The sequence below is a fragment of the Balaenoptera acutorostrata genome, chromosome 12 (genome assembly GCF_949987535.1).
Source record: "Balaenoptera acutorostrata chromosome 12, mBalAcu1.1, whole genome shotgun sequence".
Lineage (NCBI taxonomy): Eukaryota > Metazoa > Chordata > Mammalia > Artiodactyla > Balaenopteridae > Balaenoptera > Balaenoptera acutorostrata.
The window spans coordinates 33404806-33431853 of record NC_080075.1 but is presented as its reverse complement, the minus strand read 5'-3'; the positions used below and the strand labels follow the sequence as shown (position 1 = coordinate 33431853).

Sequence of the window (27048 nt, the reverse complement as noted above, 5' to 3'; positions counted from 1 at the left end):
CTACCTGCGAGGCCCAGGCCCAGGCGGCTGATGAGTGACTTGGCCACTCGCTGACAGCGGACACTGGGATGGTAAGTTGAAGCTGGAAGGGTCTGCTGGAGTTCACATAACCGGTGTCCCTGTGCTTGACTAAGCTCGTCAAGGGGCAAATATGGCGAGATGAAATGGCTGGAGATTAGTGGATCTAATTTGATTCAGACATTAAAAAAGGCTTTTGATAAGCTCTACAAAAGGCCATTTAGACAACCACCTCCAAGGGGCTAGTGGGAGTCCCTTGTCAGGGCTTAGAGTCGGGCTTCTTAAAATGTGGTCTATGGACCAGCAGCTTCACACCCCCGAGAACCTGCCAGAAGGCCAAGTTCATGGACCCCACCCCACACTATGGAATTAGGGTCCTTGGGGTGGGGCCCAGTAATCCGTGTGACAAACTCTCCAGGTGATTTTTTAAAAGTTGGGTTTATTGAGGTAGAATTGATATACAGTACCATTTGCCCTACAGGTGATTCTGATGTGCACTAATGTTTGAGAGACAGGCTTGTATCAGAGGAAACAAAAGATAGAGACAAAAGGCCTCTCAGAGAAGTAAAATGACAGGGATCCTGAAAGGGATCCTTGTTGGAACTGATCATCTTCCAGCTCTTCAAACTCCTGTGTGATACTAAAGCCTGGAATCTGCTGAGGTTCTCTGTGGTCAAGTGTCAGGTCAATAGCAATACATTAAAAGGAAAACTCAGGATCTGTCTTTGGGAACACTATTCTCCAGAGCTGACAGGGGAGGGGTAGACTCAATGCCACGATCTCGTTTAACCTGTATTTATGGATATTTTGCCTCATCTCATAAATGACTTGAGGAGGCTTTATAAAAATAGGTACCATAAAAAGGAGATGCAAATGGGAAAGACGTGTGTGTGTGAGTGTGTGTGTGTGTGTGTGTGTGTGAGAGAGAGAGAGAGAAACACAGAGAGGGAGGGACAGAGGGAGAATTGGGTGGGGGGAGGAGGCAGAGGAGACACACACAGACAGGAAGGGAAAGAGGGAAGGAGGGAGAGACAGAGATGGAGAGAAAGGGAGAGAGAAGGGGAGTGGGGCAGAGAGGAAGAAACAGAGAGGCAGTGAGAAAGGGAAGGACAGAGCAGAGCAAAGGAATATAAGGGCAGGGGTTGAAAAGGGCAAAGAACTAGGGTATCAGGTTACATATGAAGACACACGTCAGACAGTCATGTGCATGTGCTGAAGCTCCGTGTCTCCTAGCCGTCCGTCTAAGCAAGGGTGTACACAGTCCATTAAGTAGAAATGCACCTATTCTGCACTTGCAGGACAGGCTCAGCTTTGCCCAAGTCTAAGGTCAGAGAGCAACTTCTCTTCTGCAGCTGCTTTTGAAGGGGACTTCATGTGTTACGGTGGACGACATCCTCCACGAAGACAACAGAGAGTTATCTGCCAATGTAAACCGTCTGTTGGTCAACAGCTCACTAAGAGCCGAAGAGCCCGGGCAATGAGGAAACTCCCTGCCCTGGTCACAGTGATGGCAGCAGATGCCTGCTGGATTCGCTCCCTGCAATCAGAGACCAGGGTGAGGCGGGGAGTCTGATGCTTAGAGCTTGGGCTCCCACTCCTCCACAATCCCACCTTTCCCACTCAACCCCAGGTGCTGAGGGGACCAAGGGCGCTTGATGCTAGTCAATGATCATGATGACTAAAAGGCTGTTTATTTTAAACACCTTTTTCCTGATTACAAAAGTGATACATCACTGCGGAAACATTTTGTAAATGCCAACGTAGAACAAAAAAACATCTTAGGGAATAAAACCCATCTTTAATCCACCGCTTAGGGAGAACTATGTAACTACACGCTGCCTGCCTGCACGTATGTAAACTTCCTGTTTCTATTCTGTTACAGAAGCTTGTCCTCCTAATATAATCCCAAGCATCTTAAAAGTGAGCATTTAGTTCAAGACTCTGCATCGAGTGCCATCCTGATCCGTAACCCCGAGCGGTTCATTGTGTATAGTGAGGGCGGGTCCTGTTTCCAACAGCACATTCAGCGGCTTTGGGGGGATGCGGTTTGCGCTGGGGAAGTGGACGGGGAGGAGGGAACCAAATACAGTACGCAGGTGGGCCACATCCTGGCCCTCTGCGCTTGCTGCAACCTCAGCGGGAGGTGTAGGCTCCTGTGCCTGGAGGTGCTGGGCAAGCCTCACGGGCTGAGGTGCCTAAAAGCCCTGCACAGAGTGCAAAGCTCCCCACAGGTCAGGGGAGGCACTGCTCTTGTTTTAGGGCTTTTATTTTTTGACTGTTTAAGTTTGAATTTATTTATTTATTTTAACGTCTTTATTGGAGTATAATTGCTTTACAATGGTGTGTTAGTTTCTGCTATATAACAAAGTGAATCAGTTATACATATACATATGTTCCCATATCTCCTCCCTCTTGCGTCTCCCTCCCACCCTCCCTATCCCACCCCTCTAGGTGGACACAAAGCACCGAGCTGATCTCCCTGTGCTATGCGGCTGCTTCCCACTAGCTATCTATTTTACATTTGGTAGTGTGTATATGTCCATGCCACTCTCTCACTTTGTCACATCTTACCCTTCCCCCTCCCCAAATCCTCAAGTCCATTCTCTAGTAGGTCTGTGTCTTTATTCCCGTCTTGCCACTAGGTTCTTCATGTTTTAGGGCTTTTAAAGGTGTTTGCCTCAGACACCACTAGAATCAGCAATGAAAACCCCAACACTGCAGCGCGCTGAGCTCACACAGACAAGACCGGTCCTACTGATGTTCCCAGAAGCTTCAGGGGTGCTCTGGAGGAGAGGGACTCTGGGGGAGGCTGGGAGGGGAGAAGACAGTCACCACTTTCTGAGTGTGGGTTACGTGCCAGGTGCTGGCCTTACATCCAGGCGGGGCAGGCGGTCACAACAAGTGGAGGATTTGCTAGTAACTTAAATAACAATGAGCTTTATAAGGAAACAAACGCCCCAACTCCCAGCATCTTCCCAGAGAATGAGTCTCGCAGCCTCTCTCTGTCTCTCTCCTTTCCTCCTCCTCTGCCTCTCCCTATTCTTCCTTTACCCTCCTCTACTTTCTTCCCCTCCTAATTTTTCTTTCTCTTCTTTCTGAAAACTCAAGGAAATATCAAAGTGAAGGAAGGAGAGGCCTAGACACTTAAAATGGAAAAACCCCCACCTCATTTAGAAAAGGAAGGCAGTAAAGGCCAACAGGGAACCTCCAAGGGGGGGCCCCCGGAAGTCCAGGCAAGGGAGCACTGGGCTGCCCCCCTCCCCCGGGCTCGGGACCCTGCCCTCCTCTCCTCCAGGCACCAGGTCTGATTAGCACGCAGGCTGACTGGAAAATCCAATGCTCTGGTTTGCGGAACAGACCTCATACCAAGCCCATCTGCAGCTGGAGTTTCAAAGCGCTCAGTTCCTGTTGCTCTGAAATTTACGAGGGGCCTCTCCGGCTTGTTAACCAAACGCATGTCTTGCAGACACCACTGTTGTCCCGAGAAGCTGTGAAAGCTTTGCCCAGAGACCACAGACCCACTCATAGGGCCTGGAGCCCCCGCCCGACTCACAGGAAGAGGGTCTGGAATAGCAATCGAGGGGCACGGAAACCACAGATTCGATTCACAGCAGGGGTCTCTCCAGTTCAGAAGGGCTGGGAAGCAGCCATCTGGACAGCGCCTCCTGACAGCCCTGCTCCCCTGGGAGCGGCGTCCACACCACTGAGGTGATCACCCCCTTTCAAAGCTGCCCTAACTGGACTTTCTGCTGGGCTGGTCGCTGGGAGCCGACTCCTCACTCTCTTCTCCAGGTGTCAGAAGTTGCGAACACATTTGCCTGTTGCAAAGCTTACATCATTTATAGCCGTTTCATTACTTCCTCAAATATCATGGCTAACTTTCTGACAATTTAAGAGTGACACCTGGCTTTTTAGTAGGAACGTTCAGCCAGGTTTTTGACCTGGGATGAAGTATGTTCTCTTCAGATGCTATAGTGGGAAAGCCAACTAATGCTTCTGGAATGTCTAAGAGAAAAGGCGGTAGATGAATTTAAAGAAGATGGGAGCTGGTCAGCAGACCCGGTGAAGCGAGGGGAGCGCGTGGACCTGAGTGCGTCTGAGATCCACGCTGATGCTCCCAGGGCCAGGCTAGAGTCACAAAGTCTTCTAGGCTCAGTTCTGGGATGGAGAAGCCTCGCTTTAGGCTGTCAGTGGGCCCATTTTACAGGGATGGAATTCTAGGCTTACATGAGGCAATGCAGGAACCTGCAAAATTAGCCAGCGTGTGAAGGAAAGGCTAGTACAGAGGCTTAACACCTGGGTGGCGGAAGTGCTAAGCCAGGGCTTAGAGAAATGGAAGGTACAGAGCACAGGCACCTCTCCAGACAGAGACTGGTGAGCAGGGACCCTGGTCTCCCTGGGCATTTGGGGAGTGAGAAAAAGAACTATGAGAAGTTTTATAAATGATCCCAACGAGGAAGAGCATTGTCAGTATCCAGCATGGCAACACTGCTGACCTTTACCACAGAGAGGAACGTCCCACAAAGGAAGACAATTAATAAGGGCATTTCCTGAGGCTGTGTGAGGGGGCAGATGAACAAGGGGGCAGTTTCAAGCGAGCAGTGGAAGTCAGCAGAGTACAGAAGAGTAAGCCCAGCTACATTCACAGGAGTAGGAAAACACATCTTATTCTTAAGGCCTACTGGCCAATCAAGGGGAATTCGATTTTGCTGTATTTGGGATGTGTGTGGTGGTGGTATGACATAAATATAATTACTCAACTCATTCACTATTAAAACTAAGGACAGTGGATACTTTAAAGATAATAGATATAAAGCAATTTGAAAGCAGTTTGGCTTCACAGTACCATCATTTAAGAGGGAGCGGTCATTTGTTTTAGTTAAGTGATGAGAGAAAGATAAGTAGCCCTGCAATTCCTCTTTCCATTCCACGGATGGGGGGGTAGCACTATTGTTTTCACTACCATCCCCCACCCCAAGATGCTCAATTTCCTGAGAGTAAATCTTATACTTAAAAGATATATATTTTTCCTATTACATGATCTCTGAATACAGATTTACTATTTTTTTTTTAAAATTTTATTTTTGGCTATGTTGGGTCTTCGTTTTTGTGCGAGGGCTTTCTCTAGTTGCGGCAAGCGGGGGCCACTCTTCATTGCAGTGCGCGGGCCTCTCACTATCGTGGCCTCTCTTGTTGAGGAGCACAGGCTCCAGACGCGCAGGCTCAGTAGTTGTGGCTCACGGGCCTAGTTGCTGTGCGGCATGTGGGATCTTCCAAGACCAGGGCTCGAACCCATGTCCCCTGCATTAGCAGGCAGATTCTCAACCACTGCGCCACCAGGGAAGCCCCCAGATTTACTACTTTTTAAGCAATCTTTTCCAACACCGGCTACTTTTGACCCTATTTGATCTTTACATTTCCCTGGTCTTAAACTGACTTTAGACCCTACCCATACCTTCATCTCCACTTAAGAACACGGATACCATTTTATCTCCTAAAACCTCAAACCACCCTGTGGGGTAAGCATTACTATTCTCTGTTTTTCAGATGAGAAAAGGAAACTAAAGATTAGATAAACTTGCCAGTGGACATGTAGCTAGAAAGTATTAGAGTTGGGATTTTATCTCAGGTCTCTCTGATTTTAAGAGAGTAAAGAGCTGTAGAAAATTAGGACACTATTCAAGTCCAAGAAGACGAATGCTGGGAAGGCACATAATCAAAATCTACAAATCACATGGCAATGAGGAAGGGGAATTCTTAGCTTGTTAGGTAGTTAGGAAACTAGATTACTTTCTAGTAATCAGAAAGGGGCACTTTTAGGAGAAGCAAGAAGAAGTATTACTTTTTCTGGGGGAGGAGTGGGGAACTATACATATGGGACTTATTATTCCCACAAGGGAGTAGTAGCTGAAAAACAAAGATGCAAAAGAGATTTCTATCCGTCCACAGATGTTGCTTAACTGAGGAGTAGCTGCAAGTAGGGTGGGGGGCTGGTCCATAGGATGGTACTAAGTGGTCTCACAAAGCATGCTCTCCCCAGAGCCCCAATCTCTGGGCTACATGGTGCTCATGCCCTAGAAATCGGGAGCTTCTGGCTTAGAGCATAGCTAAAATGGACTCTGAATTGCTTTTACAGCTTTAAACAAGATGTTGGGGGAACCTAAGGGAGCATCTGAGCTAATTTAATTCCCTCTGAGCATTTCTCACTTTGGGTAAAACCCAAGGGGAATCAGATGTGATGGAACCAAATTCAAAGAAAGGTATCGGTGAAGAAGCAGACAACATAGACATCATATTTCCTATTTTCCTACAAAGATACTGTTTTTAATAACACAACACCTGTGTGTGTGTGCGTGTGTGTGTGTGTGTGGTGGGGTGGGCGGAGGGAGAGAGAGAGGAAAACAGACACACATTCAGAGAGAAAGTCACCAGTGGTATTTGACCCCAATGGGGTTCATCCTGCTTGTGCTTATTTCTAAGGCAAAGGCAGAATTTGCATCACTTTTGGTGTCCTTTTCTAATCCAAGAGAAGAAGAGAATCACATAACATGAACATAAAAACAATTTGCTAGGTTCATATCCCACCTAAAGTGGGCTTAGAGTTTTTAACTGGGCGTAGAGTTTTTAACCCAATGTGGATTTTCTGGGGTTAGACTATGATGATGCGAATGATGATGATGATGACCGTTATTATGAATAGTAGCTACCACTAATACATTGTCTACTAAATGCAGACACTATGCCCAGCATTTTATACAGAGAATTCTGCTTAATGCTCACAGAAGTCCTGAGAGGTACTCATTACTACCCCAGTCTATAGATGAGGAAAGTAAAGCCGGGGGAGGTTAAGGATGTTCAATGTCGCTAAGTTTGCAAATGGCAGAGCTGAAACCAGAACTCATGGCTGGCAGTCTCTAAAGCTCCTGCTCTTCCTAATATACCATATTGTCGCTTCAGGGTGTGTGTGTGCGGGGTGGGGGTGGCGTGGAGAGACAGAGAGAGTGGGGAGAGGGCGAAAGAGAGAAAGAATGAGTTGAGGGTTAAATCCTTATGGGCATCTGCTGCAGTTAAGACAACTCTTTCGTTTGAAGAGTAAACAAATCAGGAATTACCATGAAATTCTCAGGACTGTTTTAGAATTAAAAGAGCTAAAAGTCCCAAGGCAAAATGGTTTTAATTAGCAAAGAGGCTTTAGGAATCAAAAATAAAATCTCAGTGACATCATGTGAAGTATGGGCTAAAACCAGACTCTGGGCGTACTCATCTAAAGATGCTCAGCATACAGATTTCAACTTGGCCTCTTACCTGCGTCCAGCTTTCACCAGTAACACCACCTCCTCCCCCAAAGCGCATGACGAAGGGAGAGGCATGTGTGAGATGCCCCGAGTAGCCCCCAAACTGCATTTTAAGTCCATGAAGGATTAAAATGAGATGGAAATAGAAGGGAAATGCACCACACATGGAAGATTACCCCTCCCCACCCAGCTCTTCCTTCTCCTCCTCATGACCCTGTTCTCCAGCCCCCCTGGTTGCCCCTTCTCTCTCTACCTTGGCCTTAGTGATTTAAAGCAAAAAACCAATTAAGAAAATTGCCAGTCATGATTTTGCTTTGAAGACTGAAAGTCAAACCTCCCCTCTCTCTTACAAATTAATAATTTGATTTCAAAGAGACAGATCATCTCTTTCTTTCACATCATCAAACCAGAAAGCCCCTTATTCTAATTACATCCTCTTGGGTGTCAACCAGCATTTTGAAAATACTTCATTTCAAATTTCCATTTACAAAGTAAACAAGGATATCTTCGTTTGGCTCTCATCAGCCAGCTTTGAATCAAAATGTGAACGGCGGGCTTCCCTGGTGGCGCAGTGGTTGAGAATCTGCCTGCTAATGCAGGGGACACGGGTTCGAGCCCTGGTCTGGGAAGATCCCACATGCCACGGAGCAGCTGGGCCCGTGAGCCACAATTGCTGAGCCTGCGCGTCTGGAGCCTGTGCCCCGCGACGGGAGGGGCCGCGATAGAGAAAGGCCCGCGCACCGCGATGAAGAGCGGTCCCCGCACCGCGATGAAGAGTGGCCCCCGCTTGCCGCAACTGGAGAAAGCCCTCGCACGAACCGAAGACCCAACACAGCCAAAAATAAATAAATAAATAAATAAATAAATAAATAAGAACATCCTTAAAAAAAAAAAAAAAAAATGTGAACGGCTCTGGGAACTAGAGCTGAGTCCTGCTGGACGGGGAATTCTGTTTTGGCTTTGTTGGAAGAACAGCCCCGTTGGAGCCTGGGGCCACCTAGGTTTGCAGTCTCTGTGTGTCTCTGTTCTCCTCTTTATTAATATCAAAATTGTTAGGTAAAGTGGTTGGCAGGAAACCCTCAATCCACCCTTAGGAAAAAATGTTTCCTCTTGTTGAGTCTTTGAACCATAATCCCTTCAAACCCTCCACACTGAGTACATGTAAATACTACTGGGACAACTGTTTTTCTAGAACATTCTATGCCCTCAGAACTTTTTGACAGATGCCTTGCTCATTTACAGTCTGCAGATGTGGTCTGGGTAGATGAATGACACTCCTCATTTTAAAGTGAGGAAACCGGAGGCATCCAGAGGTAAATTTTAGGCAAAGCTCAACAGCCTTAAAAACACAGATGTGATTTTTGCGGCTGGGACTTTGTCCCATGACAAATACGTGGCTCTTCCTTTTCAACCTGGCAGTTATACTGATGATTTTTGGTTGATCTTAGATAAAAGCCCTTTAATTAAGATTATATTCCAAAAGGAAAACACCAAGACGTTGAGAGGGTGGTGGGATTATGGGCAATCATTTTCTCTTTCATAATTTTCCAAAATTTATAAAATGAACATTTAGAGTTTGAAAATAAACATTATTTAAAATTAAAACTGTACAGTGTTAAAAAGATAAAGTTTAAACCATTTTTATTTTTCATTGTTTTACTCACAGATAAAACTGTAGTTTTATAGAAACTGGCCTTTATGAATCTAGATTTGAATCTGCATAACATAAATCATGTTACTGCCTTGTGTTTTATCATTAAAGGGGCCATAAGGAGGAGGGATACACAAAATAAATGTTTAGAGAAGACAGAGGATGCTAAGATGAAAGATGTTTAGTAAAAGCTGACCTCAGGCTTGGCCTCTAGGCGCAGAAACCTCACATGCTCCCACTGTAAACAACAATGAACCCCAGAAAGAACATGGCCTGTGTGATCCACTCCACTTCCAACTCCTACACTCATGTCGTTTTTTTGTTTGTTTGTTTTATTTTGTTTTTTAATGGAAAGAGGACATTTGGGAAACCATTCTATGAAGGAGGCAGGGAATGAGAAGAAGGAAAAAGTCTGGGGCAGAAACTCCCATGAGTTCCTCTAAACCTCTGTTACTTTCCCTCCTGGACACACAGACTACATTTCCCAGACTCCCTTGCAGGTAAGTGTGACCATGTGACCAGGTTATGGCCAATGGATGTGAGCAGAAGTTACATGCACCACTTTGGTCCATATAAACTTCTCCAGTGAGATCTCCCTTTTTCTTTCCCTAGCTGCTGGCTAAATGGAGAGAACTCCTCCAAAGGCATGGAGGAGGGAGGAGCCACAAGATGGAAAGAGCCTGGGTCCTTGGATAACTGCAAGGAAAGAAGTCTGTAAGGCCAGGAACACCTGCACAGACTTTGAGATACGCAGGAAATAAACAGCATTCAGGGCTTTTATTACAGCAGGGAGTGTTACTCAAGTGCTAAGTCTGAAGTATGAACAGTGTTTGGGGGTTAGTGAATTTCTGATGAGGAAGAAATCCTCTTAATAATCATTTCCTCTTCTCCTCTTCTCCCCTAGTTCCTTCTGGGAAACTCACCCAAATACCAACATGTCTTACACTTAGAATCTCAAGGCCATCTGACCCTTACTGGAAGCCTCCAGTTTGAAACCCTTGCTCCTCAGCTTATGGTATGTCCTGTCCACTCTCTGGTCAGGTCAACCCTCACAAACCTCTACAGGGTCGGTAATAATCATTTGGGGGCCATAAACTTGCTCAATGTTTATGAGACCAGCATTTGTAACTGAGCAAAGTATGGATGGAGCAAAGGCTACCTCTTCAAGTGTAAGTCTGAGAACACAACAAACTATAAAGCACTGTGGCCACAACTGAGAGCAGGCAGGGTCCAGCTGTCTTGTTTGAAATGACACAGCTGATGTGAGTTTACTAGATTATCAAAACTCTCTGGACAAGAAATTCACCAAGGCAGGATAGCAACGTGTCTACCACATCTTCAGTCTTCCTGATACAGAAGGTGGTGCCCTATAATTTCTCCAAATTGCCACATCTTGTATCTTACCAGTTACAAAATCTTAAATCATCTGCCTCAGAGTATCTTGATAATATCTCATCAATATCACTGGGGGCTTTCCATCCAGGCTTTAGTTTTACTGGTGGTGTGTTACATATAAAACAACTTTTTATAACAGCCCCAGAAAGAGTTTTATAATTTGTTATTTAAAAGGTAAGACATATTCATTGTAGAAATTTTAGAAAATAGAAAAATCTGAAGAAAATTACTTGCCATTGCTGAGAAACAACCACTGCTTTCACAGAACATTTTATAAATGCTTATGATTTCTAGTTGTTTTCCCTTTTTTGCTGTTGTCCTTTGCATAAGGGACTATGTTTCTTTGACTTCTTTTCCCTTGTAATGATTTAGATATACCTATTTATGGTTATCTTTAAATTAAAAATATTTAACTTATTTTCTCTAATTATCAATATTAAGAATGAAATTGGATGTTCCATTCGATATGGAATTCAGTGTACTTTTACTTCCTCCTTTCTCTTGTCCCCAGTTACCAGTTACTACAGCCTGATTTCATATCCCTTTTACATTATTTCTATATGTAACTTTTATTTTACTAATTAATTTTGACACTTGTATAACTAAATCAACAACAGTTACTTGGACACACATCATCACTGTTTTTTCTACACCATATCTTTCCCATTTTGGGGGCTTTTAATCTTGATACAGCTGCTATCTAGCTGTGTAGGATCTTTGGACATTTTTCCAGGAAGGGCATGCGAGGGGTATGTCTACATCGTGAAATATTATGTGTCTGCGAGTATCTTTCTATGTTCTCGTCCACATTCATGGCTTTGCATGTGAATGACAACTTGGGTCACAATCTGTAGACCCCGTAAGGCCTCCTACCACTGACTTGTGGCTTGTAGTTGATGAGAAGCCCAAAGTTAGCTTTATTGTATTCTTTTGTAAGAAACCTGTTTTTTGTTTTCACCTGGATGCTTATGAGATTTTTTTCTTTGTAATGAACACTTGTCAAGTCACATTGAAAGTTAATGCTTTCAACCTTAAGGACACATCTTCTTCAGCTTCAGAAAGTTCTCTTTAATTACTTCATCGATGACTGAGTCAACCTTAGTTTGCTTTCTTCTTTTGCAATTATTATTATCTGTATATTGGATCACTTAATTCTGTTTTTCAGATTTTTCTCCTCTGTATTTTTATCTTTGTGGCCTTCTGAGCTCTAAGAGATATTTCCCAGGTCATTTAAAAAAAAATTACTGATTTGGTTTACTGTTACATCTAATCTGTTACTCATTGGTCCATTATGAATTCAAAATTGAGTGCCATATTTTTCATCTCCTTGCAGTTGTTTTCTTACTAATAGCTCCCTGCTGTGGTTTCACAGATGCAGTGTCAGCTTCAGTCTCGAAGACACGAATTAGAGATAATTCAACATCTTCTCCCATTTCTTAGAAGTAGAGACAGTCATTGAAATTCCTCACAAATATTCTTCTCATATAATATTGGGTTGGCCCAAAAGTTCATTCCGGTTTTTCTGTAACATCTTACAGAAAACCCCAAACTAACTTTTTGGCCAACCCAATAAATCTTTCAGGTGGCCAGTAATTTCTTGCATCATCATCTTTACAGACGAAGATCTACTTTGTAGAGTATGATGGAGAGTTAAGATAGGTTCCGTCAGAGACTGTGTGGCCCTGTTCAATATTTTTGGCCCAGATAAAGACAGAAAGGAAAATATTGGCTTTAAATATCTGAGGAATCTGTTCAGTAGAAGCAGGAGACAGAGCAAGTACAGCCAAGGGTTTTATCTCTGGGACAGAAGTTTTTTCTTTTCTTCCCTTGTTTGCAAGGCACCCATGCCATGCCAGGAGTAAGAGCTGACGGAGTTCATCATTCAGTGTGGCCCTGACTGGTGTCCTTTCTTGAGGTGTAGACAGGATCCAGATGGACCTTCCCTAACCCCACTGCCACATGGCCAGCTCTCACCTACATACCCTGGCCTTCCAAGGTGTGATTCTGCTCCTGACAATGCCCTCACCTCCTGGAGGGGTGGATGCTGTTCTGGGGGGGGGGATGGGTCCCATCTGAACATTCACTGGCAGAAGTTCTTCAGAGCCTCTAGTACTGATATAAGTTTAGAAATAGTTTCATGTTCCACTGATCACTCATTTAAATGAGCATCCAAGGGCAGATGGGAGAAAGGAGGAGTGAAAGTGGTATGCTCACGTCTCCCTTCATTTTCCTATAGACATTTTCTACATTATGGGTGACCAGTGTAACACTCCCTCACCACCCCCCACCAACCCCCTTAAGTTTCTCCAGGAACTGCATTCTCAGTTCTCCCTATGGAATCCCCAGTGAAGTGTCAGCAAGTACTTTTGCATGCTCAGAGTGGACTGGTTTCCCCCTGGTAGATGTCTGAGGCTTACCTGGCCAGTATCCCCCAGAACTGCACACTCAACCCTCTCTCCAAGGTCTGCTGGGATTCCCAAAGAGAAAACTTAGTGCCAGTGTTCCTGTCCCTTCTATGAACTAAAGGCTTTGTCTCATAAAAAGTTGGGAATTCCTGGTTGTAACTCCACAGGCTAGGTGTAAACCAACCACATCAGAACTCTGTTCTTAAAAGGAGAAGTGTAAGGGGATTCCAGAAACACCAAGGTCATTTTACCTCTTAATAGCTTCTCCAAGCCACATTGGTTCAGAAACAAAAATCTTATATTTTGATGAAACATTTCTTTTCTATCGAAAGTAAAATAAAAAAAAGAAAAAAGCCCTAAAGGGTCCCATCTCCCCAGATTCTTCCCTAACCAAGGAATGAAATATTACAGAGATGGAGGTGCTCAAATCTAACTTTCTAGCTAGCCCAGAGACCATCCCTCCATATGGTGTCCCTGAGGGGGGCACCCCACCTGTGCTTGACTTTTCTTATACACAGGGTTCACTACTCCCTAAGGCAACTCCTTCTCTTTGGAGCAGTTTATTGCAAGGAGGTTCCTCCTTAAACTAAGTTGACATATGCCTGCCTGAAACCTCTCTGCTTATTGGTTTGACTCTTGGAAGCCACACAGAATAAGTCTCCCTCTTCTAGAAAACAGTCCTTTCATGTATCTGCAGTCGGTTTCCAAATCTCTGAGACTTTGTGGTGATAAACCGAAAGATGGTTGCTCCAAGATGGCTCCTAACGATCCCCAGCTCCTGGTATCCATGGCCTTGTGAATTCACCTCCCACACTGTCTCAGGATTGGTCTGTGTGACTGATAGAATATGGGTGGTATGTGACTTCAGAGGCTAGGTCACAAAAGGCACTGTAACTTCTGCTTTCTTCTACTCTGATCATTTACCCTGGTGGGGAAGCTAGTTGCCAGGTCATCAGGAGAGGTCCACATGGCAAGAAACTGAGGTCTCCAAACAAGAATTATGTGAGTGAGCCCTTATCCAGCCCCCAGTCAAGCCTTCAGATGACAGTGCAGCCTTAGTTGATATCTTGAAAGCAACCTCTATAAGAGACCCTGAACCAAAACCTCCCAGCTAAGCTGCTTTGGAATTCCTGACTCTCAGAACCTGTGTGAGATAAATGTTTACTGCTTTAAGCTGCTAAATTTTGGGGTAATTTGTTACACAGCAATAGATAACTAATATACACTCCAATTCCTATAAATGTTCTTTAAGTGAGAAAGTCTGTCAACTTTTTGTCTGTCTGACATTTTTTTAGTGCCATTCTTATAATAAATAGTCCACTACAGGGTAACACTGATAACAACAACTATTACAAAAACATTTACCAAATGCCTTAGGTTTACATGCATCATCTAAGTTAATTCTTATAAAAGCCCTGTGACATAGTTCTATGACTCTAACCATTTTACAGATGAGGAATACAGGTTTAGAAAGGTTTAGGGCCTTGCCCAAAGGCACAGAACTAGGAATAGGCAGAGGGGAAATCCAAAAATAGGTGGTGTGACCCCAGAGCCCACACCCTAAAGCTCTGGGCTATGGGAACAGAGGACAGCAGGAATCAATCTCCTATGATTTGATTTCTACAGCAATATAACTCAATTCTCCATCAATCTGCTAGCAGTTCTACAGCTTATATAAGCTTGTGGTCAACTAAAGCCTCTAGCTTTTCTCCACATATATGATTGTCAGACTTAGCCTCATATCCTTCCTAATTAAATAGTTATTCTTAACCTAGATACTGTTAAATGTGTCACTGTTCAATTTAACCTGGTTGGTTGGCTTTGATCCATTGTTCTAGCTCAATACTTTTTTTTTCCCCCCTTTTGAGTCTTCATTCTATCATCCAACGCTTCAGCTATCATTCTGGGCTTTTGTTACCTCTAAAGTTGATAAATTTGACTTATATGTCTTTTCTCAAGTTGCTCATAAAAATCTCAACAGAAAAGGAGGACAAATCTTGCTGAACCCTTGAGGCCCCCTCCCAGGTCAATATGAATACATCAGTGAACAGTTTTGGGGGATGTTTTGCTTACAAACTTCCTGTCCTTCCCAAAAGTTCACTGGTGAATCTGTGTAGGGTATGCCTGGGGACTCACTCATTTAAGGGGGTCTCTACCATTGTTCCATCTTACTGATCAGCCACCTTTTTAACTCACGTTTCTCCATTTTGTACTACTGAATACTTTGATTTGGTCCTGTGCCTTGCTGAAATCAAACTGCGTTACCTTGATAACACTGTCCTAGCTGCATTTTCCTCAACAATCTGTAACACTAAAAAGGAAATAAAGTTAGTCTGCTGTGACTCATTTTTGATGGATTCACTCAGAGGCCCAAGAATTCATTCTCTATCCCCTGTAATAGTTAGATCTGGAGTTTTTCTGAGAGTATCATCAAGTTTTATCATCTATAGTCTAAAGAATCTTAAGGTGTTTACTTATTTAAAGTCAGAAACATCTTTGTCTTTTTTCATTCACTGAGCAATTTTTACATTTCCTACTACTTCTTAAAAATTCCCAACAGGGATGGAAAGATTTTTGCTACAAGTGTCCTCAGTATACGGAGGTGTAATTCATCTGTACCCCTGAAAATAAATTCATTTATGGCCTTAGGTGGTCTTACTAGGATCCTCATTTGCCTTCTATTTCTTATTTGCTATGTTTTATCTTCTATAGTTAAAATTTTAGCCAGTAGTAGTCTTTTCTTGGTTCTGCACTAACCTCATTCCATCTGCCCCAAGGAACGGACATATTTCTTCCTGCTTTACCTGTCTGTTCCCAAGTATAGGGCTAAAAAGTCATTTTCTTGTGTGGTCAATAGCCATGTGGGCAAGCCTCTGTTTCTCATGTCCTTCAGTTTTCCTGACGTTCTCGTAAACACCTGCCAGCGCCCAGAATAACACCTGGCACCCAGGAGGCACCAACATACTTGTTCACTTAACAAAGTGCCATTCAGTACTGTTCTTTGTCATCTCTTGGGACATGTCTTTCTTTTGATCTTCTCCGTACCACTTATTTTTTTTTTTTAATAAATTTATTTATTTATTTATTTATTTATTTATTTTTGGCTGTGTTGGGTCTTTGTTTCTGTGCGAGGGCTTTCTTTAGTTGCGGCGAGCGGGGGCCACTCTTCATCCCCGTGCGCGGGCCTCTCACTATCGCGGCCTTTCTTGTTGCGGAGCACAGGCTCCAGACGCGCAGGCTCAGTAGTTGTGGCTCATGGGTCTAGTTGCTCCGCGGCATGTGGGATCTTCCCAGACCAGGGCTCGAACCCGTGTCCCCTGCATTGGCAGGCAGACTCTCAACCACTGCGCCACCAGGGAAGCCCTGTACCACTTATTAAATGGTACCACAGAGACCTCCCTCTGCAGATGCACTTGGGTCTTCTTCAAATGTTTACTCTTTGTCTTTATCATGCACCCTCTGACTATAAACTCGGAACCATTATGAGCCTTCCAACCTCCCCAGGCCATATTCCTTTTTAGAATCCTACTCATGGGATCACATTTGGTTTTCCTCTGAATTTTTGGAGACTCTGCTTTTCTCAAGTTGAACTATGCCTAGTGTTTCCTTCTTTCCTGTTAGAAACTTTAAAATGACACAGAGACACACTAGCCTGTTATCCTTTCTGGTCAAGGCTGCATTCAAAGAAGCAGGTGTCCCTGTCTTCTCTACTTTCTGAGTGATACGACAGCCGACAGGTATGTAAAGAAATTTTCAGGTGTTCAATTTGTGGCACACTGAGACTTCCAGAAAATGTACCAATCTGACATTTGCTGTTAAACCACATTCTATCCTTATGGCTACTTTGTAATCAGGATCCATGCAGTGTTAATTACTTGGATAAACCATCTACCCATAGAATTGACCCATGATGATATTACTTTTGGTATTCCCTCTTTTTAACCTTGAATTAAACACCCATGTCTCTGTTGAGTGCATGCTCAATAATTTAGGGCTGCGTGGCAAATATTTCTCCACTTCCAAACAGCACCCAGATTTTCTTTTGGGGAATTACCTTTTCCACCATGGGTTTATACTGGTTTATGGCCACAGTCAGACACCTACCCTCCCTTACAGAATTTGAATCTTGAGAAGACACAGAGATAATGAGGGTGGAGTTCATGCATTACAATGGCCGTGTGTTGAACACAGTTCTGTCCTGAGACGCCTGGCTCCCTGGAGGCACCTTGGTTACTGTTCATTTCCAAGCATGATTCTCCAGCTTTCTTGCTGATTTTGTGGGCTGTCAACAGCCTTCCAACAAGGTTGCTTTTGTTTAAGGTAGCCAGAATTGCTTGCTGCAACCAAAAAACCCTAGTTGATATACTCCAGGACAAGGCATATTCTCCAATCACTTATTCCAATGATGTTCTTCCCACCAAGTCTCCAATGCCCACAGCATCATGGGATCACCCATTCAATTCACTAGACTCATCCATTTATTTGTTTTTCAGAAATAGTTCCCTAACAAGCCCACACGGCATAAACCGGATTAAAATTTCAAGTTGAATTTATTCGTTGCCCCCAAAGAGAGCTCTGAGACTACATTTACCCGAAGTTTTAAGTATTGTTGATTGTAATGCTGTGTTCTGCATTATTCTTGTTCTTTGCTAAGCTCTCCCTTCCTAAATTGATAAAGTAACTTCATGGCCTCCTTTAATGTTTTGAGAAATTTAAAAATAAATTCAATATTGTAACTGAGAATTAAGAATCAACTCAAAGGGGCTTAGTGCTGCTTAATTTTCAAACTACACTTGCCACCCTCTCCACAGCATCTGGCTTTATATTTTTATTTGAATCTTTATCTTTCTCACCCCAAAATTTCTGTTTAAGGACATACTGATTAGCTGGGGGGCTCTTTTGCCAAACATGTGCTTACTTCCCTGTTTATACATGCTATAGTCCATCTCTTGATGAAATCTTTATAGGCCATGGTCATATATGTATATATACATATATATACACACACACACACACACACACACACATATGTATATATGAGAAAGACCAGACACCTACTAATTAGCTACACCGGGATCAACACTGTACCCTTCAACAGGGTGTAACAATTCACAACTGTATTGCTTCCTCCTGGAACTGAGGACTCTTAGGGTCTTCTACTCTTCAGGTGGTGTCAAGGTGATGGTATTTGAGAGGCAAAAGCTCACATAACTAGTCTCTTAATTAACCTGTCCTGAATATATTTTTCCTAGCCTTCCAAGTCAGAAGTCATTGCTTTCTACTACCCACTGGAGTGTAGCTGTCCTGCATGTACCCACTTGTGGGACGCTTTTTGTGAATGGGGAAGGTCTATATTTGCCTCTGGGCAACGCAGCAGAAATGTCCTCTGTAGACCTAGACAGTGAAACCACGAACACTCTGATCTATTGCTCCTTATGGGAAGGAGGGCCTGGGGAACAGGGCAGGGTATTTTACCTCCTTTGATCCTGGTTTGGGCACCTCTAGGGTGCATTCCTCCTAGTGGTACCAGGCCCCGACCACAAGCCACTTACATAGTCTCTCAAAGACAGCTGAGCAAATCCCACCCAGATTCTTACAACTACACCTCCTGCCTTTCTTTTTTTTCCCTTGTTTTAATAACTTTTGAAATTTCCAAAAGCAATGTATGTTCAAGGCAGAAAACTTGAGAGAATAGAAAAGCACAAAGAAGAAAAAAAAAACTAAGTCACTTGTAAGCCCACCACTTATAGATAACCACTGCTGACCCATCACTCAGGGATCACCAGTATCAGCACTTTGGAATATAACCTTTGTCTTTATTTGGTGCCCCCACTCTGTCCCCAACAGGAATAAAATGATGCTATCATGAACATTTCCCCAACTCAGTAACATTATAGTACAAGGCAATCTTCAATAGCTGAAGTTTTCCACTGATATACATTTTCTTTAACCAATCTCCTCTTGTTGGACATTGTGATAGCTTCCCAATAACTCACTCTTGTAAATAATACAGAACTGAATACCCTTCTACATAGACCTTTGTTGAAGCACATTTATGATTATCTTCCTGGGAGCAGAATTGGTGTGACAAAGGAATGCTCATTTCTAAGACTTCTGAGGCGTATTGTCAATCTGCATTCCAGGACGTTTGTAACAATTTATGCTCCAGTGAGGAGATGAATGCTCCTATCCTTCCCAACACTGGATATTACCTTCCCTTTCCCTCCTTGCCAATTTCATGGAGGCTTATGGAAACCTCTTATATAAATGTGCATTTTCTTGATTACTTATGATGTTGAATGTTTTTTTCATATTGTTATTAGTATTTGTGTTTCAGCTTTGGTGAATTAGCTGCTTATATCTTTTGTCCATTTTTGTACTGATATGTTCTTTCCTGTTTATTTGTAGGAGCTCCTTAAAATGATAGGAATGATAACTTGGTATCCTGTTATATACATATGTATATGTATAGCCAATAATGTATATGTAGAGCCAATAATCTGTGGTTTGCGTCTTCATTTTGCTTGTGCAGAAATCACCTCAGTGTTATGATTAGAGGCCTTCCCTTCCTTAAGATTATGCAAATATTTACCTACATTTCCTTCTACTATTTCATTGTCTACATTTAACTCTAAACAATCTATCATTTATTTTACATTTATTTATAGTGTGTACTTTATTGTTTTCTAAACAGCCAACCAATTTTCCCAACACCATTTATTGAATAGTTCATCATTTCCCTATTGATTTGAAATGTTATCTCTATCATAACTATACTTATTTTTTGGTCTTTCTGTTTAGTTCCACTGAGATTCTATTTCTATATCAGTACCAAACCACTTTATTTACTGTAACCCCGTAATATGGTTTCCTATCTGGCAGTACAAATTTATTGTTCTCCCTTGCCTCCATGACACATTATTAAAAAAATAACTGTTAGATATTCTCATCTGTTTATTTTTTCCAGTTGAGCTTTGGAATCATTGTCAAGTTCCCTCCCCATATCCAAATATTTTGGAGACTGACATTAGAAATTAACTTAGAGATAACTGGATAATATGAAGTTTTCCTAGTCACAAACATGCTATGCTTTTCCATTTATTCAAATCTCCTTTGTGCGTCTTGCAGTCTAGTTCTATGGAACTCTGCACACAACAACCATCGCTGCTGTGTAATGCCCTTGGCTTGGTGTGAACCGTCCCTGATAGGATCTGCAAAGGCCTCCAGCCTTGCTGGCCTGCTGTAGCCCTGTGCGCAGGAAGCTGCAAGGGTGCGCCAAGGCTGGAAGGATGGCATCATGAAACACTGAGGTGGCAGCCTGGGTCCTAGTGGTGGCTTGGACACCCACTCTTCATGACTTTGGCCAAGTCACTCCCTTCCCTGGGTCTCAGTTTACTCCTCTGTAAAATCGGTTCCCAAGGTTCCCTTCATATTAAAATTCTGATTCTATCGAAAGTGAGATGGTGGATGAGAGAGCCCTTTGAGGAGGATGGAGTCTCACAGAAATGAAAAGGTAATGTCTGTTAATAATGGTATGCTTAGATGCTGAAGGAAGGAATGGTGATTATTTAAATGCAGCTAGTTTAGCCTGAGGAAGCTTGCTGGAGAAAGTGAGCTTGAACGTGGGATCTTCAGAAGGGCAGAGCAAATATGTGCAATCAGTCCCCTGATGTGGAACAGATGTGCAGAGGTGCAGAGGCAAGAGGTAGGCGAGCGGGTGGAGGAGGCACATTCGATCTGCTCGGACGGGTCTGGGGAGCGAAACCACAGTGGTGGACAGAATTTGAGCAAGTTTTCATATGTCTATTTCTTTTAGCTCAGTCTTGGGCGGCCGTTCTACAGAATTCACCCACTCTCTACATAGAGGGGCCTCGTCCAGAAAGTCCAGCCCGGTCCTAAGACTTCCTTGGTCCAAAGACGGTCAAAGAAACCAGGTAAATTAATTTAGGGGTCTTGGCCTTGAATCAGACCTTTCCAGGCATTGAGAGGGCGTGGGGAACACAGAGCGAGATGATCTTTCCCAGCTCGGGGGACAGGACGGGGCCTGGAGACCGTTTGTGGGGTCCCCAGAGGGGGAGGCGTGGGCAGGAGCTGCCCCTCCAGTCCGCACCCAGGCCCCAGAGCGAGGCTCAGGCAGGCCGTGCCCCCAGAGCTCTGCCAGGACACCCGTGTCCTGGTGCTCGGCACCGCCGGCCTCTCTGGGCAGGTGAGCGCCTTCGCCCACCAGCTGCTGGAGAGGCGGGCGTTGGAATGCTGCTTCGAGGCACCCTGGCATCGCTCAACCTGGTGTTTCACACACCCATTCCTTAACCTCATTCTCAGCCCATTTCATTCCTCTTCCCATGCAGTGTTTACGGAGGTCTCTCACCCCCACCAGACGAAGCACGAGACCAGCGTTCCCGGGGCTGCCTGGGGATGTTCCCTCAACCAGGCGAGACGCCAGAGCACAGAGCACAGGTCGCCACCCTATCGACTGCGGCACCCAGCCACCCACTCGGGGGTGACAGACCCCAATCTCCACCTCGGGGGTGACTCACGTTCTCAAGGACAAACCGTCAAGTGAGGTCTGAGAAAGAGGGGTTTGCAAATAATAATCATTTTAAAAACCTCATAGGAAAAGGAAGATGAACTCTGGTGGCTTTGCTGTTTGTTTACAGAGCAGGGGACAGCAGTCGGGGACAGGCGGGAACCTGAGCAGCGTATTACCATCACTGTGTCTGCCTTCTGGCATCTAGCGGTAAGTTCTCTTCTGTGGTCTAGGACCTCGCTGCTCGGTGTGGTCGCTCCGCAGACCAGCAGCACTGGCACCACCCAGGGGCGTGTTAGAATGCAGAGTGCCAGGCCCCACCCCGCAGCTGCCGAATCAGAATCTGCATTTTAACCAGACCTCCCCGGCCCCCACAGAGGGTTGTGTACACACTGCAGTTTGCTAAGTGCTGCTCTGGTCCAGCCCTTCTCAATCTTGGCCACACGTTGGAACCACCTTGCAAAAGTACCTATGCCTGGGTCCAGCCCCGGAGATGACAATCTAATTGTTCTTGGGTGCAGCTGGGACAATGGGATTTTTTTAAGATTCCCCAGGTGATTCTAATATGCAGTAAAGTTTGGGAACCACTGGTCTAGTATACATAAATATATTAAAAGAAAAAAAATAAGAAATTCCTTCTGGAATTCCTGGACTATAAACAGAACCACAGAAAACTCTGCAAACAACTAAGCAAAATTCACTGAGAAGAAACTGGACATATAACCACTGATTTGATGTGCCTTTGCTATATGGTGTCAATAAATGATGTCCTTAAGAAAGAGAAAAATAAAAACAAGGTTGAATCATATTCTTTGGTGAAGTTAAAAGGTAACACTTCCTCTCTCCCATCTTCTGACTAATAAAAGAAAACCCTCCTCATACAACAATTTTCAAACCATGGCAAGTGGGAATATTTTTGTGCTCCTGTCTTATTGGAACAATTTTACTTCTGCGTTGCAAATTTCGGGTCTGATAACACATTCTGCACTACGGTCCCATAAGCACAGTGGAAGTTCTTGTGTTCACTGGCAGAATACAGAGTATCCTTTTACTCACATACTCCTTTAATGTAGCCGGACATCAATCTTTCTAGCCTAGAAAGGAGGTTTTATTTCATTGCCAAGGAACAGAACTTCCAAAAAACACAAATGTCTTTCAGCATCATGTTGGGTAAATAATCAAGGGGGTATGAATTGGTCTCTCTCTGACTTCCTGCCTTATTTTGCTTTAAACTCATAGGTGAGCTATGAAAAGACATCTGCCCTCGTGTTCCAGCCACCTAGGCAGGAAGGACATCAGCCCCAAAGCCAAGTCTCGGCTTACAGGGCTTCCTGCACTTTGCACATTTATCTGGCCCTGGAGCCAGCACAACAAGGTGTAGACATATCTGTGTACCAGTCAGCGTCTTTCCTTTCAATTCAAGCCATTCATAAAAGTGACTCAGGAAAATATAAAGTGACTCCTGGCTCAGGTTTCCCAAATCATATCAGGTTTGACATATGACATGACCATATTCAGTGGGAACTGACAGTGGAAAGAACGGTCAGTATTCAGTATTTCAAGCCCAGGGGCAGCACAGAGTTCACCCACCTTCCCACCCATTTTTAACTCCTAAAGAAGGCACTGTTAGCTCCCACGCGCCACCAGAAACCCAGCACGTTCTCTGAGAGCCGGGCTGAGGACAAGGACCTGAGCTGCTGGCTGGTGCTTCTCTCAGGCTATTCGGCCCCAGGTGTGCAGTGTCAGCTATGGTGCTGGAATGGGGTCCCCCAGGACAAACCCACGTTGAGGAAGGCGACAATTAGGTGTCAGGAGGTTGGCCAGGACCAGCAGCTTACAGTGTTCAGGGGACCAACAACCTTCCAGACCAGACCAAACTTTCCAGTGTGGCACGGTCCAGAAGTCACTCCACCATGCATGTGCAGAGGAGAACTGGTCTACTCTAGAGCGCTCCGCCAAAGCCCACCTGTGCTTCCGTGAGTTTCCTTGGCCTGTGAAATGGCCTTTATGAAAGTTGGTTTTTAAAGACATTCATTCCCTTCACCTCCTTGAGAATTCACAAGGAACACAAGTGTATACTGTGAGAAGTCTCCTTCTCACCCTGCCCCAAGCCAGCCAGGCCCCCTTCCTGAAGACAGTGGCCTAACAAGGTCTTATGCACAGGACTGTTGCTACCACTTTCCTTCTCAGAAGCGCTCTGCTCTGATGAGTGAAAGCGTTTCTTTGCTCTCCTCTGACCCCCTAAGAAAAGGCTCGTATACATCTTCTGCGCCATGTGGAAGATACCCCAACTCTGTCAGTTTCCTACCCTCATCCCTTGGGAACTCCCAGGGCCCTAGTCCACACAGCATGGGCTAAGAGTTCACACAGCCCAGGAAATGAGTTGCACAAAGGTACATCTCCAGTGTCTTGGAGGTGAGATCTTCAATTCTACAATTTTTTAAAACCAAATGTTAACTGAGCTCTTTACCTGTACAGGAAAACTTAGTACGGAAGAGAAAAACCACAAGCAAGTCATGCCCTACCTTCAAAGGATCTTATATTCGGGTGAGGTTACTACTCACACTCCAGTTTGTGCTGATACAAAGGGGAGAAAAACAAAGGTATCAAGAGGGATGAGAGGAAAGGAGGCAAGACTACAGACAAAACCTGGGTCTCAACACAATAAGGGATAGAGAAGGGGAAGAAGAGCAACAGAGCTTGTCTCATACCGACGGGAGCCTTCCACAGCCACCACGGGCCATGACAGGTACTTGAATGTGGCGCTTCCTTCTCCACACCTGGCCAAGGTGGGGAGAGGAGAGAAGATTCTAGAGCAGTAATTAATGAGCTCCATCTTGGATCATGGTCAGTTGAGCACTGCGCTGGCATCTTCTCAGCGGGGCTGTACATCTGATGAGGTCATTCATCATGGACAAGATGAGTGGCTGCACGTGTCAGCCATCACCCCTATTTCTCGCCACCACCAGACAAGAAGGTATTATTTTTTTTCCCATTTAATAGACAAGGAAACAGACTCAAGAGGTTAAGTGACTTGCCCAAGGTCGCTCTGCTGGTTGGCAGCACAGCTATGACTGGTTAATCAAGCCTGGGATTTTTTTTTCCCCTTTTTTTTTTTTTTACTGTGCTAGGCTGTTTTGTTCACCTTGATGTTCCTTGATATCCCTTTTGATGATTGAAATGATATCCCATGTTTAACTTCAAAACCCCAGTTCCATTTCACAACGTTTCCACATGTTGGGATAACAAGTTATAACGACACCCCCCCCGGCCCCGGCATGGTTCTCAATCACCAATTGTGCTTCCAATTGCTCTGAAAAACAAAGATGTCTTTCAAGTTATTCCCTGATAAACACAGCTTTACTTTTGGTGTGCATGCTAAATTCTACGGTAGTTCGTTCCCAATGGTGATAAGATGAATTCATTCTCATTTTAAAATGTAGCTTGGATCCCTCACAGGAACAAACTTCAATTTGAAAACTACGTGTCTGTATTTATCTTTAATATAGTCAAACTCAAACAGTAATGGATACTGACTGTGGTTCTTGTGCTTATATGCAGAGGAAAGAATGTACGTGATAAAAACCCGAAATGCCCGTGTACCAAGTCATTAAACATGCATACACTCTGGTATCAAGTGACAACTCTCACTGCTAATGTTTTGAACAGTTTTCTTCAGCAACATTTACTGTGCTCCTTCTGTGAGCCAGAGAGCAGCCCACATGTGAGGAGAGAAGATGAATAAGGCCCACTCTCCCTCCTGGGCAGGTCCTGTGGGTCTGCTGGGCAAGTGACTACGGACACATGGGCTGCTACACGGCAGGGCCGTGGTGTGACATTATAGTCTCAAACTTCTCATTCTGCACGTGCAAAACTCTGCAGTGATTTGGAGTAGGGGTCTGAGTAGGCAAGATCTAGAAAATCCTCCTAGAAAGATCTCGGATCACCATGGCAGAGTCTGTCAGGCTTGCATGCCCAATCTCAGGTCATTTTGTAATCCATTTGTTGTAGTTCTAATGGCTTCTGACCTCTGTGTGTGTCTTCACTTGACTCCACAGCACTCACTGTGATATTCCAAGATCCTCCATATGAGGACACACCACACACCCAGGCACACACCCCAAAAAGGCCAATGCTAACAATGGTGTAGTCAACTTCCAAAACAAATCAACGAAAATTTATTCACCAGCCTCACACACTTATCAGTGTCATCATAATGATGTATTTAACGACGGTAAGCAAATGCTGAGGAAGACCAGAACTTTATAGCAAGAAGTGAACCTTAAGGATGAAGAAAATGAGATCTAGAGAGGTGACTTCCCAAAGTCATGACCAGAATCTAGGTCTCTGAACTTCTCACCCGGGACCAACTAATGTATAACTACGGCTCAAGTATAAGTTTGATTTTTCCTCCTTTTCCAAATGTATTTGTTTTCTATTACACTATGCCAAATTACCACAAACCTAGTGACTTTTAAAATAACACAAATTTATCATTTTATTGTTCTGGAGGTCAGAAGTCTGAAATGAGTCTTATGGGGCTAAAATCAAGGTGTCATCAGGGCTGGTTCCTTCTAAAGACTCTAGGGGGCAAATCGTTTCCTTGCCTTTCCCAGCTTCTAGAATCAGCCAGAACTAGTCTTTGACTAGACGCAGCATCACTTCTCCTCTCCTGTTCTGACTTTGGGCCTCATGCCTTCCTCTTATAAGGGCCCTTTTGATTACATTGGGTCTGCCCTGATAATCCAAGACAAGCTCCCCATTTCAAGGCCCTTGATCAATCTGCAAAGTTCCTTTTTCCATGCAAGGTCACATATGCACAAGTTCTGGGGCTCACGATGTGGACATCCTTGGGGGACCATTACTTAGCTACCATACTTAACAAAAAGAATTCTATTTGTCCAGTAATCTGTTGTCTGCAGAAAAATATTTGCAAGTTTGATGGCCCTTCTAAAATGTAAAAATTGGTAGAGCGGGAGGAAAAGGAAACCTATACATATATATATTTTTTCTTAATAAGTTTTTTTTTTAGAAATTCACGTTCTTTTATTTATTTATTTATTTATTTATGACTGTGTTGAGTCTTCGTTTCTGTGCAAGGGCTTTCTCTAGTTGCGGCAAGTGGGGACCACTCTTCATCACGGTGCGCGGGCCTCTCACCATCGCGGCCTCTCTTGTTGTGGAGCACAGGCTCCAGACGCGCAGGCTCAGTAATTGTGGCTCACGGGCCCAGTTGCTCCGCGGCATGTGGGATCTTCCCAGACCAGGGCTCAAACCCGTGTCCCCTGCATTGGCAGGCAGATTCTCAACCACTGCGCCACCAGGGAAGCCCAATAAGTTTTTATTTATTTATTTTTGGCTGCGTTGGGTCTTCGTTGCTGCGCGTGCTGTCTCTAGTTGCAGAGAGCAGGGGCTACTCTTCATTGCCGTGTGCAGGCTTCTCATTGAGGTGGCTTCTCTTGTTGCAGAGCATGGGCTCTAGGCACATGGGCTTCAGTAGTTGTGGCACGCGGGCTCAGTAGTTGTGGCTCGCGGGCTCCAGAGGGCAGGCTCAGTAGTTGTGGCGCACACGCTTAGTTGCTCCGTGGCATGTGGGGTCTTCCCAGACCAGGGCTCGAACCCGTGTCCCCTGCAATGGCAGGCGGATTCTTAACCACTGCGCTACCAGGGAAGTCCAAACCTATATTTTTTGCTTGTACGATTATAATCCGAGGGCCAACACAGTTATAAATTCAATCAAATGACTATGTCCACAGG

General features: G+C 44.4%; 1 protein-coding gene across 2 annotated transcripts in view; it reads right to left on the bottom strand.

The window, feature by feature from the left end:
- TGFA (transforming growth factor alpha) overlaps positions 1-27048 on the bottom strand; it is a 106247-nt gene that overhangs the window by 21095 nt on the left and 58104 nt on the right. The window lies entirely within an intron of this gene.